Source organism: Podarcis raffonei, chromosome 6 (assembly GCF_027172205.1).
Source record: "Podarcis raffonei isolate rPodRaf1 chromosome 6, rPodRaf1.pri, whole genome shotgun sequence".
NCBI classification, from domain to species: Eukaryota; Metazoa; Chordata; class Lepidosauria; order Squamata; family Lacertidae; genus Podarcis; species Podarcis raffonei.
In genome coordinates this window covers 4,862,014-4,874,144 of record NC_070607.1, presented here as the reverse complement: position 1 = coordinate 4,874,144, position 12,131 = coordinate 4,862,014, and the positions used below count along the sequence as shown (strand labels likewise).

At 46.1% G+C, this 12,131-nt stretch overlaps 1 long non-coding RNA gene across 1 annotated transcript; it reads left to right on the top strand.

Moving 5' to 3' along the window:
- The first annotated feature begins 1,275 nt into the window (after positions 1-1,275).
- Positions 1,276-10,993, top strand: LOC128415260 (uncharacterized). Its single transcript, XR_008330904.1, has 3 exons — positions 1,276-1,419; positions 5,375-5,406; positions 10,184-10,993. It is a non-coding gene; the product is annotated as an uncharacterized LOC128415260 (long non-coding RNA).
- The last annotated feature ends 1,138 nt before the right edge of the window (positions 10,994-12,131 follow it).

Sequence of the window (12,131 nt, the reverse complement as noted above, 5' to 3'; positions counted from 1 at the left end):
AAGTGTTTTGTGTGTCCTGGCTCAGGGGGAAGCTCATGCCCCCACCCTTTAACTAGCTGGCATATGGAAAAAGTGGAGTTGGTTGTCATCAACGTACTGCTTACACTGTACTTCTAACCCCAAATCAAGCTTCTTCCAACAGCTTCACATAGGTGTCTGGCAGGACAACTGTCAACTAGAAGAGTCGCAAACTTCATAGCTAAAGTAATCTGAGATCAAATGGTTAGGAAAAGCTGGAGCAGTCTAGTCTGATAGCGAGCCCAGATAGATGTAACAGCTGGTGATACCAGGAGCCAAGGAAAGGTCCAGAAGAGCGTGTAGAGTTTCTCTCTTCTGCTCCCAGGCTGTAAATGAAGATCCTCTTCCACTAATGAAGTGAGGAGTGGATGGCTCAGAACCACAATTAATTGAGGGGGCATCTTTCTGGTCAATTCACTTCAACATGTGAAGTGAATGAGTTCCTCAAGCATTTCCCGCCTCTGCCTCCCATGCCAGATGTGAGGCCTGACTAGAATGGGCGAAGACATCAAACACCACCAGGATTTGCACAGAAACCACCCACCTTTCCCCCAATGAGGGGTGTGCATTCAGTTCAGACAAATCCCAAACCAAAGGAGGGCTTGTCTGAAGTAAAGGGGGTGTCCTTCAAAGCAGCCTTAACCAATTCGGGCTCTTGACTTCCTGAAGGTCCGGGATCAATCTGGATATTCAGATGGGTACAGAGATAATGTTCCTATTAAAAGGGATGCATTGCCCCCCGCCCCCCACAAGTTCCCCATCTAAGGAAAACATAAGGCAGGGAGAAGGGACAGAACGGAGGCTTCGCGGGCTACCCCAGAGCTGCTCAGGAGCATGGGGCATCTGCGCGCAGACTGCCCACTGCTCCCAGGGCTGGAGGGGGAAGCCTGGGTTTCCCCCACCAGCCCCAAAGAGCAGCTCAGGGAGCAAGCTCCCAGAGCTTGTCAGGGCTACCCGCTGCTCCCAGAGCTTGTCAGGGCTCTCGGGGGAAGCCCTGGTGGCTCTGCCGGCATCCGGGGTTTTCCCCGCCAGCCCCAAAGAGCAGCTCAGGAGCATGCCGCACTCTGGCAATTTAGCTCCAGGGACCACACATTCTCTCCATAAGATGCACAGACATTTCCCCTTAGTTTTTAAGAGGAAAAAAGTGCGTCTTATGGAGCGAAAAATGCCTCAAGTGGAGCAACATCACAGCCAGGGAGAGGGCTCTGCAAGAACATTTCTCCCTGTCCTGCTAGCTTTCTTTGTGCAATATCTTAATGTTTGTGGTTTTTGTTTTGCTCTGTTGTACACGGGATCATTTAAAAATGGTACCCCCATTGCATTCTTCTGCACCTTCCTTTTAGGATCTCAGGACAGCAAACACGGACCTTTTCCTTTTTTATCTCCTTAACACCCAGAAAGGTTGGTGATGCCAGGAGAGAGTGGGGAACGTGGGCTGGGGTTGGATCTACAACTGGATCCATTGGGTATAACCCGGGGTGTCTTTAATAAAAGCTCACTACACAGCTCCATGCCAGGCTCCTTCCATTTTAGGAACTTTTAGCATTCCAAAGATATTTTCATCATGATAAAATAACGAAACAGTCCTAAGTTATAGTACAATTCTATGTATATCTACTCAAAAGTAAATCCCACTGTGTTCAACGGAGCTTACTCCCAAAAAAGTGTGCAAAGGATTACAGCCCAAAGGAGTTGAATGTAGTTTGAAACTGTAGTTACGGCTTAGTTCCAATTGATGTCTTTTGGCTTATCCACACTTGCCTTTGTGGTGTGTGCAGCCCAAAGCCCAAATGCATGTTTTGCTAGACAAGCACAGGGCTTGTGCACAGAGAGTTCTTGAACTTTCTAGAGAGGACCCTCTCTTCCTTTGCCTCCTCTGGGTGGGAACTCTGTAACAAAAGAGACAATCCTTTATATTTCCTTCTGCCTGTGAAGTGATTCTTATCTTTCTACTACACCTCCAACCTGACCAGACATGTATGGCTAAAGTCCCTGTTTTCAGCTATGTTAGCTAAGACTACCAACTTTTATTTTACCGTAACTTATTTCTCTGCACACTACTTTGCTGTATTTGCTGCCTTCATTGAAATGTAAGTAAATTATTTTTCAATTTATTTTACTAAAAACGTGGGGCTCATTCTCTGTTTTGGGGGTGAACTGGGGAAGGCCTACAGACCACAAATAGGATAACAGGCATAACTGTCTAATTCCTAAGCTTTAATAAACTGCAAAAATTATAAGGGTTATTGCTCTGCTAAAAAGGTTTCACAGCCTAATTACTTTTGTCTCCTACACATGGGCTAGAAGTACATTGTCAGCAATACGCTGATGACACTCAGCTCTATTTCTCCTTTACATCTGCAGGTGAGGCAGTGGAAGTGCTGGACCAGTGTCTTGCCTTGGTAATGGGCTGGATGAGAGCCAACGTAGTGAAACTCAATCCAGATAAGACAGGCACAGTTAGTGGGTAGTTCTCTAGACCAGATGGGTGGGAGATCACCTGCTGTTGATGGGGTTACACTTTCTCTGAAGGAGCAGGTTCATAGCTTGAGGGTACTCCTGGATCCTTTGCTGTCACAAGGCTCAGGTGGCCTCAGTGGCTCAGAGTGCCTTCCATCAGCTTCGGCTGGTGGACCAGCTGTGCCCTTATCTAGCCAAACTACTGTTGTCTATTGTCTGGTAGCCTTGAGGTTAGTTACTGCAACACGTTATACAAAGGGCTGCCTCTGAAAACAGTTTGGAAATTTCAGCTAGTGCAGAATTCAGCGGTGAGGTTGCTCACTGGTTTGAGCATATTACACCGATTATGGTCCGATTGCACTGGCTACCAATTAGTTTCTGGGTCCAATTCAAAGTTTTGAAATTACTGCTTAAAATTAGTACAGTTTTGAAAGGTTCAGCCCACCATCTTGATTAAAAATGATATCCAAATAGAGATAAAAATCTGCTCCTCATTCTCAGGAATCATCATGCAGAATTTGGTTATGATCCCTTAAAGAACTGTCCAAATGCACAGTGGATAGGCAAACAACTTTCCAGAATATATAATGAATTCTCCCACATAATTTTAGCCCCAGTTTGTAATGCCTTTAGAGATGGGAAAGAACTCCCCCCCCCAAATTGCTTGTGACTTATTGATAATAAAGAGGACAAGAGAAAGGGTTTGTACTAAGCCACGCCAGAGAAGCATATATTAAAACAACTTTCCCATTTTGCCTTTCTAATGAAGGTTGATCTGCATTAAGTGCTCTTAAGTTGAGGTGACTCAAGAAAAGATGGAACATCTATTTTGTACCACTTGTGAGTTCCAGCCAGAGCATTTAAGAATAATCAAGTATGAATGAGCGGCGATTAGCTAATTGTTGACAACTGGAGAGGTAGGTGTTGCAAGGTAAACAATATGATGAATACACTGTAGGGATGATTAACTGGGCAAGCTGTGTGGCTTCTCAAAATGGAGCAGCATAAAGGGATGGAGGAGGAATTCATCCACTTGACTTTTTGCGTGTTCAGACCCAGAAACCTCCCCCCTAAATAAATTAGCACTTGACTCAAATTTTTGGTTTGGTTTTTGGTAGAATTTAGGCCACAACTTTATTGATTACAGAAAGTGACTGGTTGCATAGGCTCTGGTTCGACTAGCTCCCTGCCATGCAGGTAGCGCTGACCCAGGGTTCCAGCATAGGTCAGCCAAGGGTGAACACCTGGATAAGCGGAAAGCCGGGAATGGGCTAACTCCGCCACCCAACTGTCCCCCTGGACTCAGGCACGGGCACAACCCCCTCACAGGGGTTGACCAAACCATCGAGTCCCTGGATTCCTTTAATGGAATACCCTCCACATAGGGATGGCGAAAGCGTTCTCCCATCCCTATCACCTGAACCAGAGCCTATCCGCAACCTTACAAGTTGTGACGATTTGCTACGCAGCAGGCGAAACCCAAATGGCAGCAGCCAATCAGCCAAGTGGGGAAGATTCCTGCTGTGCCCCTGTCCGAACGACAGACGACACACAATGGCATAGCAAGGTCAAGCGCAATAGCCCTAAAATTAGGGAGAGGTTGGCGGGTGTCCCGAATGCACGCACTGAAAGAGGAAGCTCTGGGTCATGTGCCTGGGCATAAATAGGTTCCTCGAACCTTTTGGACTGCATCCCATTGGCCAGATTGTACCCAGCTTCGAGGGAACTAGCAATCGGGTGTTGTGTCTGACCAATCGCACCCACCGAAAATGCAGGGTGTCGGTTGTCCAGGCCTCACCTCAATACGTGCCCTCTTTAAGGGAGGACCCAATTTGCTGTGGACTGACCCAATCTGACACTCCGGAATTTCCTTGCAGCTGGAGATGCAACTCCCAGCCAGATTATGCTCGTCTCTGAATTTTGCAATGCACTTTCAGTGCACAAAAGGTGCAAACCCAAATATGTATTTTATGGGCGAGCATAAAAAACCATAGAAAATATGCACTTTACATTAAAAGTCCATATACTTTAAATGCAGACTTTTTGTGCATCCCTTCAAAAAATCTGCACAAAACGGGACTCAGATCAGCAGCTACACATGCCGGGTTCTGCCCAACTTTGGGGGTTATGGAGTGCGCGTGTAACAGCACATGACACATGTGCTGGGAGGAGGCCCAACAGGGTCCACTGTGGCTGTAGGTAGGCCTAAAGGGGCCTGTTGTGGCCATGGGAAGTCCCATTGCGGCCTGCCACAGACTGCAGAATATTGAAGGGAAATTTGGCAGGCCTTGCCCCTACCCCGACCCCCTATGGTGCCCCTGACCCCAGCAAAACTGAAAAGCAGGACAGAGACTATTAACAGCAAGCTGAGGTGGCAAGCAGACCATGGAAATCACTCTGGGAAAACAGTGGCAGCCATGCTGCTGCCATGGAATTTGCTGGACTGGCATCCCCATTCCCCGGACTGCAGATGGATCTGTGGAATTATACAGCAAGCATTGACCCTGTTATGCTTCATAGAACCAGGCGTACGTCAGTAACGTTGCTTGCACACAACATAGCACAGCCTAGGAACTCAGCCTACTTCAGATCCAATCTGGAGCATGCATACATTTCCCAACTATCCAAGGCATGTATCTTACTCTGATTATTCTAAATTAATTCAGACACAAAGTTGGGTGAGCCAGCCTCTTGCTAGTTTGATTTTCTGGAGTATATGATAGAAGCAGCAAACAAAGAAACAAAATTAAACACATTTGTCTCAATGCCCTTCTTACAAATAGCAGAAATGGCCATTAGAGCATTTACAGGTAACAAGGGAATTATCTGGGCTGCAAAGGCTCGATTTCAATAATCTCTCTGCTGTGTTTGTAAAACCTGCCCCCTTTTCTTCCAGGTGTATTGCTTTGGCTTCCTTGGAAGTGTCAGGTATATAGGGAGCTTTTTCTGTTGCTGTTGTTATGAGACTCTCTTTCCTCCCCACCCCCCACGAATTGCATTTCCTGACACATCCTGTGAAGCTGTGAGCAAAGATGAAGGGCTTGCTGGCTGCTTTCTCTCTTCCCTCCACCCCTTCTCCCTGACAAACTCAGAAGTGCAGTACAGGTGGCAAATTAGCTCCAGTTCCTTGTTAATTGGCAGGCATGAGTGTTTTCCTGCTGTTCAGGTTGTCATACGCAACTTCAGCACATTTGCAGCTGTGTGTGTGTGTGTGTGTGTGTGTGTGCGTGTGTGTGTGCGCGCATGCACACACATTTCTCTTTTTTGGACCTTTATAAAAGTTTTGAGGACTCTTATCCAGCCACCTTTCTCTCCCTGGGGGCTTCTTGTGTTCCAAAGAGACAGTGAGTCCATTATGGCAGGCCCTGGCGCAAGTGGAGCTGTGATTAATGAGATCTCTGCTCAAAAGCCTCTCTTGCTCCCACTTCCTGCTCTGCCCTTTTTTATTTGAGCTCTCCAGCGAGGCACAGAACAGAGAGCCCTAAGTGACATGTGGCAAAGCAAGGAGACAGGCAGGGAAAACAACAGGCAAGGAGGAGGGCAGATTTAGCTGGCAGTAAAAAGGCAGAGATGGTACAACAGTAGTTGTCATGGTGCCTCATTTCCCCCAAAATCTGGAGGGCTGAACAAGACTCCCTTATTCTGCATCTCACATCAAGCAAGAGTCTGCAATATATGCACAAATGGGGGACGCGGGTGGCGCTGTGGTCTAAACCACTGAGCCTCTTGGGCTTGCCAATCAGAAGGTCGGCAGTTCGAATCTGCATGATGGGGTGAGCTCCCATTGCTCGGTCCCAGCTCCTGCCAACATAGCAGTTCAAAAACACACCAGTGCAAGTAGATAAATAGGTACTACTGCGGTGGGAAGGTAAATGGCGTTTCTGTGTGCTCTGGTTTCCGTCACGGTGTTCCGTTGCACCAGAAGCGGTTCAGTTCTGCTGGCCACATGAACCGGAAAGCTGTCTGTGGACAAACGCTGGCTCCCTCAGCCTGAAAAGAGAGATGAGTACCACACCCCATAGTTACCTTTGACTGGACTTAACCATCCAGGGGTCCTTTACCTTTTTACCTTATACAGTGGATGCTTGGGTTGCGAACGTGATCCGTACGGGAGGCACATTCGCAACCCGCAGCGTTTGCAGTGTGTCTGCTCACCTGCGGGTCGCAATTCAGCACTTCTGCGCATGCGCAAAGCGCAATTTAGTGTTTCTACGCAAGCGCAAGCACCGAAACCCAGAAGTAACCCATTCCGGTACTTCTGGGTTTGGTGCGGTGCGCAACCTGAAAACGCGCAACCTGAAGCATCTGTAACCTGAGGTATGACTGTGTGCATAAAATAAAGGACTATCCACCTAAAACATGTCAATAAAAATGATAAATTATTAATTTATGCAAATATGAATGTAAACTGGAGTTAAGCAAAAAGCAAAAACCTAAGCATTGGAGGTTTGCAAACATAGAGGGGGCGCAGGTCCAGCCATGGCATCTAAAAGAAGAAAGGAAACATTTTAAAAATTGTGGTTGATTAACATTTGCTGCTTTTTGAACACAAAAAAAAATGCAAAGAGCTTGTGCTGAAGGAAACCTTATCCACATTTACCTTTCCTTCACTCTTTCCAGGCATGGTCCATGTTTTAAAGCTCCGTGTTTGAGTGCCCTCCCCCCAAATTTGCTCTAGAGAGTTTTCACCTTTAAAACCCACTCTTTAAAGCTGATTCGAAGCAAACTGCAATCTGTGGGAAACTCAAATTGATACTTACTCTGATTGAGTGCGAAACAGCAGGTTTTAGCAGGGAAAGCTCTGAGGCAAAAAAACCAAAAACAAACCACCCTGACCCTCTTTCTGTGCCTAGAAAGAGTGGGGGGGGGGGGGAGATTGTGAGAGACTGATGCAGGATTAAATCTGTAGATATATCTAAACCTATCCTACATGTGGCACAGCTGGGCCACCAACCGAAGCTGATGGAAGGCACTCTGAGCCACTGAGGCCACCTGAGAGCCTCAAGAACAGGCCATCTCTCCCCCCCCCCCCCAAATCTGGTCTAGTGAACCACCTACTAACAGTGCCTCAGTCTAATCTGGATTGAGTTTCCTTTTGTTGGCTCTCATCCAGTCCATTACCGAGGCAAGGTAACAGTCCACTGCCTCACCTGAAGATGTAAAGGAGAAGGAGAACTGAGCATCATCAGCATCTTGCTGGCAACATACTCCAAACCTCTGGATGACCCCACTCAGTGGTTTCATGTAGATGCTGAACAGCCTAGCCATAAGGGATATGATCGAACCCTGTGGAAGTCCACACTGAAGGTTCCACGGGGCTGAAAACACAATTCAAGTAGGACCAAAACCACTGCAAAGCGGTGCCACCTCCCCCACCAACTTGGACATCCACTCCTGAAGGATACCATGGTCAATGGTATTGAAAGCCACTGAGAGGTTGGGGAGAATTAACAGAGATACATTTCCCCCATCTCTCTCCCATCATACAAGGCGACCAAAGCAGTTTAATGCCAAAAGTAAAAGTAAAAATGCTATCTAGAACTGAACATAGAAAAACATTCTGTTCTAAAATCAAGCATTCAGATCAATATTTAGAGGTTCTTTACTGCTCCAGTACTTTATAAAGAGACTCCATATCTCCATAAAGACATTTTCTTGCTGCTGACCCTCTCATATAGATGGATGCGAAGTCCCAGATCTTAGCTATCCATTCTCTCACAAATGGTGCTCTCATCCTCATCTTGACTAATAGTAAATCTGACAGACGTCAGAAAATAAAAGATTAACAACTAATCATATTTGGCTACTGAGGGGAAATTGTGGCAACTGTGAGAAAGGGCAACAGATCGCAATATAAATGAACAAGCAACGTGTTTTTTCTTTTCTTTTGCCAGGAGTGATGAAAGAAATGCTAGGAGTGGTGACATTCTTCCACCCACCCTCCTTACTGTCAAAATGTTTGTGAAAAACAATAAATAGCTTTTGGCTTCGTCCTAGCGTCAATCCACCTCTGGTACTGTATGTCAAAAACCTGCCATTACAAAAGCACATTTTTCAAAAAAGAAGAAGAAGAAGAAGAGAAAATCGCATGCTGAAGGAGATCATAGCACTGCCAGAAACCTGCTTGCCATTAGCTGTGGGTTTGTTGTTGTTATTTTTCCCAGAGAAGTAAAATTCAAACACTCTGAAGAAACCTGTCGGTGCCTTTGATTCAGAGGAAACCATTTCCTTTTGGGGGCGAATTGGGAATGCTGGGTTCATGAAGGAGTCAAGCAGTGCCCAGTGCTCTCCAGCCAGGCAAATCTCTCTCACACACGCACGGATATCGCTGTGAGCAAGGATGCCATTGTCAGAACTCAAACTGAGTTCCCCAGAACCTGTTAAGAGACTTACTCACTCTATTACTTTATGTCTGTCATTCTAAGAAGTCATATTATCCACCCCTTTTGGACCCCAGCCCATGTCCCCTGCACCATCAAGCATCTCTTTGCACTCACTAATAACCCCTATCCCAACAAGCAAAACACTGCATCAGGCACCCCCAACCTTCGGCCCTCCAGATGTTTTGGACTACAATTCCCATCATCCCTGACCACTGGTCCTGTTAGCTAGGGATCATGGGAGTTGTAGGCCAAAACATCTGGAGGGCCACAGGTTGGGGGTGCCTGCACTAGAACTTGTGGACATCCAATGTCACTGAACGTTGGAAGATTTAGGATAGATAAAAGCAGCACACAGGCAAACTATGGAACTCGTTCCCCCAGGAGGAAGTGATGGCCAAATTAGACGGCTTTAAAAGAGGATTAGACAGATTCAAGGAGAAGAGGGCTATGAAGTGTTACCAACCATGCGGGCTATGTGAGAGCAGGATGCTGGACTAGACAGGCCATTGACCTACTCCAGCAGGCTCTTCTTGTGCTCTTAAGCATCATTTCTTGTTCCCGCGATATTCAGCACTTTGTGCCTTGTAGTTTGTTTTCAGAACAGGCATGTGTATTCTTTTTTGCCCCTCGCTGGTCCGTTCTTTGTATCTGTACAGCTTTGAGGCCTTTTTAAAGCAATCCCGAACAGGCCAGATCTTGACAGCCTGGCGAACCTTGCAATATACACTTTTAGCTTTGCCGGGTGTGCAGCATCTTAATGAAAAGCTGAGAGGGACAGGAGCTACAATACAAGCACCTTTGTTGCAGAAGACAAGACAGGTGGGCATGTTCAAAGCCAATGAAAGATAAGGCTGTAAGTTTGTGAAGATGGGGGGAAAGTGAGGTTATGTGCAGCCAGATGAACAAAAAGGCCCAGATAAAGGTTGGAGGAAGAGTGGTAGATGGTCCTGTAGCATGAGCTGTGTCCCAGCATCCTCTATATTGAGGTTATTGATATTGTGCATATGGAAGCAGCTGGATGAATAAAAACAGACTCTTCCTTGGAAAAATATATATACTTAACACTCTAGTACAATTACAGTTCACTTTCCTCCTAGTTCTCCGTTTCCCAATTCTGCTTTCCTTCTCCATGCCCCCTCCCTGAGGTGACATTTTCTCCCTTCCATTTCAAAGTTGCCTCTCCAAGGTTGCTCTCAGAGATCATGTTTAATGGATAGATGTCCTAGCCATGCATTATGCAAAGTTGTTGGAGAGTTTGCCTTGATTGTGTGTCTTTAAAAAATGCATACAGCTTGGCGTTTCTTTGTTTGCTTTTTTTACAGATTCAACTGGATCGAGAATAACAAGTTGAGCTTAATGTGTCTCAGAGCAAGACTCCTGCATTAAGAACTTGTCACAGGTGGAGCAGAGAAGATGAGCACTGTGCTAAAATTTCCCTTACCTTCTCTATCAATGAATGAGAAGAGAAATTGCATTCAAAAATCACCAAAGGAGAGGGGAAATCTCAGTGAAATTCTCATAGGTGGGGTGCAGGCGTTTTGTCACTCTTATTGAGGTGATTGAGAGGTGTCTGCAAGGATCCTTTCTTTTGTTCTAGAAATGGCCTATTTAGTGGCCAACGTTATGCAGCCTCCCTGGGTGCCCATGCTTAGGAACATAGGACACTGCCTCAAACACATATATATTTGGACGCTGATTTATATTCTTATGGTCATCCTCCACATGAAAGGCAGCTTTGCTGTCTGCTGCATATATAAGGCTTACTTAGGTTTTGACTAGTTCCAGCTGAACTATTTAAAATTTTAAAAGATGGTGCTGTTAAGGTGCTACACTCAATATGCCAGCAAGTTTGGAAAACTCAGCAGTGGCCAGAGGATTGGAGAAGATCAGTCTACATCCCAATCCCAAAGAAGGGCAGTGCCAAAGAATGCTCCAACTACCGCACAATTGCACTCATTTCACACGCTAGCAAGGTTATGCTTAAAATTTTACAAGGAAGGCTCAAGCATTCTGTAGACTCAGAGCTCCCAAAAGTGCAAGCTGGATTTCGAAGGGGCAGAGGAACCAGAGACCAAATTGCAAACATGCGCTGGATTATGGAGAAAGCTAGAGAGTTCCAGAAAGACATCTACTTCTGCTTCATCGACTATGCAAAACCCTTTGACTGTGTCGACCACAACGAACTAAAGCAAGTTCTTAAAGAAATGGGAGTGCCTGATCACCTCATCTGTCTCCTGAGAAATCTCTATGTGGGACAAGAAGCTACAGTTAGAACTGGATATGGAACAACTGATTGGTTCAAAATTGGGAAAGGAGTACGACAAGGCTGTATATTGTCTCTCTGCTTATTTAAGTTATATGCAGAATTCATCATGTGAAAGGCTGGGCTGGATGAATCCCAAGCCGGAATTAAGATTGCCGGAAGAAATATCAACAACCTCAGATATGCAGATGACACAACCTTGATGGCAGAAAGTGAGGAGGAATTAAAGAACCTTTTATTGAGGGTGAAAGAGGAGAGTGCAAAATATGGTGTGAAGCTCAACATCAAAAAAACGAAGATCATGGCCACTGGTCCCATCACCTCCTGGCAAATAGAAGGGGAAGAAATGGAGGCAGTGAGAGATTTTACTTTCTTGGGCTCCATGATCATTGTAGATGGTGACAGCAGTCACGAAATTAAAAGACGCCTGCTTCTTGGGAGAAAAGCAATGGCAAACCTCGACAGCATCTTAAAAAGCAGAGACATCACCTTGCCAACAAAGGTCCATATAGTTCAAACTATGGTTTTCCCAGTAGTGATCTATGGAAGTGAGAGCTGGACCATAAAGAAGGCTGATCGCCAAAGAATTGATGCTTTTGAATTATGGTGCTGGAGGAGACTCTTGAGAGTCCCATGGACTGCAAGAAGATCAAACCTCTCCATTCTGAAGGAAATCAGCCCTGAGTGCTCACTGGAAGGACAGATCCTGAAGCTGAGGCTCCAATACTTTGGCCCCCTCATGAGAAGAGAAGACTCCCTGGAGAAGACACTGATGCTGGGAAAGATGAAGGGCACAAGGAGAAGGGGACGACAGAGGACGAGATGGTTGGACAGTGTTCTCGAAGCTACAAACATGAGTCTGACCAAACTGCGGGAGCCAGTGGAAGACAGGAGTGCCTGGCGTGCTCTGGTCCAGGGGGTCACGAAGAGTCGGACACGACTAAACGACTAAAGAACAACAGGTTTTGACTATTCTGTGCAGGAGCTTCCAGCTGCCTCTGCCTCTG